The sequence below is a fragment of the Lactuca virosa genome, chromosome 8, assembly GCF_052849685.1.
Source record: "Lactuca virosa cultivar CGN04683 chromosome 8, Lactuca_virosa_CGN04683_v6, whole genome shotgun sequence".
In the NCBI taxonomy this organism is placed as follows: domain Eukaryota; kingdom Viridiplantae; phylum Streptophyta; class Magnoliopsida; order Asterales; family Asteraceae; genus Lactuca; species Lactuca virosa.
In genome coordinates, this window is record NC_136433.1 from 391,891,136 (window position 1) to 391,893,019 (window position 1,884).

At 43.4% G+C, this 1,884-nt stretch overlaps 1 non-coding gene across 1 annotated transcript; it reads right to left on the reverse strand.

Annotated features, from left to right (window-relative positions):
- Positions 1–835: 835 nt before the first annotated feature.
- On the reverse strand, positions 836–942 carry LOC145135072 (small nucleolar RNA R71). The gene has a single exon (XR_013719553.1). It is a non-coding gene; the product is annotated as a small nucleolar RNA R71 (small nucleolar RNA).
- Positions 943–1,884: the final 942 nt, after the last annotated feature.

Below are 1,884 nucleotides of genomic sequence, written 5' to 3' on the forward strand. Positions count from 1 at the left end.
CTATTTAATTTTATTTATTTTTGAGTTTTAGACAGTCTACTCGCCGAGTGCACTCGACCCTACTCGGCGAGTTCGCTGTTGTTTGACAGTTTAATTTTTATTTTAGTTATGTTTCATCTTTTGTTCTTTTTACGCGTTTTTCTTGTTCTGTTGCAGGCTTTTCATGACCAGAGGATCCAACACTCCACTGATTCCCCCTTTTGAAGACCCGGAATCCGCATTGAGGAAAAACAGAGGCAAAGACGTTGAAAGCTCGACTACACCCAAGAAATCGCCTTTGTCTAGCTTGAAGACGGTTTTTGGGAAGAAGAATAGCAGCAAATCAGTAGCATCCAGCGCCTCTTTGGCAAGCGAAGACCCAATCAGAGAGGATACCGAGTACGAAACCGAAGGAGAAGAAGACCCTACATTTGGGCACGTTTCCGATTCCGACGAGGAATTAGCTATCCCTATGGCTAACATCGATGAAGTCCCCATGGGGGAATGGAAGAAGAGGATACGCGATGATACCGGCCCGGGTCTTGTGCAACCCGCAATTCCCGCAACTGCCACTTTTGAGCTTAAGGGTCACATTCTTGCTCTACTCAAGGAGATCCCCTTCTACGCAAAAGACCACGAAGATGCTTACAAACACTTGGATGAAGTCAATGATGTAGCTGATTATTTTAATGTTCCAAACGTGCCTCGCGAAACTCAGCTACTTTGCATGCTTCCGGTTACATTGAAGGGTGTTGCAAAGGATTGGCTCAAGTCACTTCCCCCCGGATCCATCACTACATGGGCCAAGATGAAAGAAGAGTTTATGGATCAATTCTGCCCACCCTCCAAGATATCTAAGGTAAAGAAAGCCATAGCCAACTTTGAACAACAAGCTGGAGAGTCACTTTATGAAGCTTGGGAAAGGTACAAGAGTTTACTAAGGAATTGCCCACATCATGATCTTAATAGTCAACAAGAAGTCTCCATTTTCTATGATGGAGTGAATGTTACAACAAGGCAATTACTTGACTCGCAAGGTCCACTCACAAAGAAAGCACCCCCGGTGATAAAGCAACTAATTGAAGAATTCTCTAAGCATTCTAGAGAATACCACAATCCAAGGAATGATGTGACAAGGGGATCAGCTTATGCAGCTTCAGAAGATTTGTCAGCAGTCATGGCTATGTTGAAAACCATGGATAGGAGGATGGATAAAATGGATCAAACGATACATGCTATTCGGGTGGGTTGTGAGAATTGTAATGGACCTCATCTTACTAGAGATTGTGACTTGGACGAGAATGGGAATAAGAAGGTGCAAGTATGTTACTCAAGTGGTGACCGATAGATGAAGATTGGCGGAAACCCAAGAAAGAGTGGCTTCCTTATGATGAGTACAAGGGGGCTAAGGAGGAGAAGTTTAAACAAAAAGGAAGAGGGTTTTACCAAAAGGAGGAGCCGGCACAAGAAAGAAAACCAAGTTTGGAAGAGATGCTTACCAAGTTTGTAGCTGCTTCAGAAAAGAGACACAATGACCAAGATGCTGCAATACAAGAGACAAGAACAATGCTTAGGAATCAGCAAGCATCTATCCACAACATTGAGACACAGCTGGGGCAACTTGCTCAACAAATTAATCAAAGATCACCGGGAGAACTTCCAAGTAAAACCGAAAACAACCCACGAGGCGCACATATAAATATTGTGACAACAAGAAATGGGAAGATAATTACTCCTCTGGCCCCTATTCAGACTGAAGAACCCAAGGAGTTGCAAAAGGAAGATGCAGAAAAACAAGACAAAAGTCAAAATCTGCATGATACAGAAGCTACTCGCCGAGTCCAGAATATGGACTCGACGAGTCCAGTAACCATTCCGAAAAATCAGATTCCTGAAAAGCCCTTT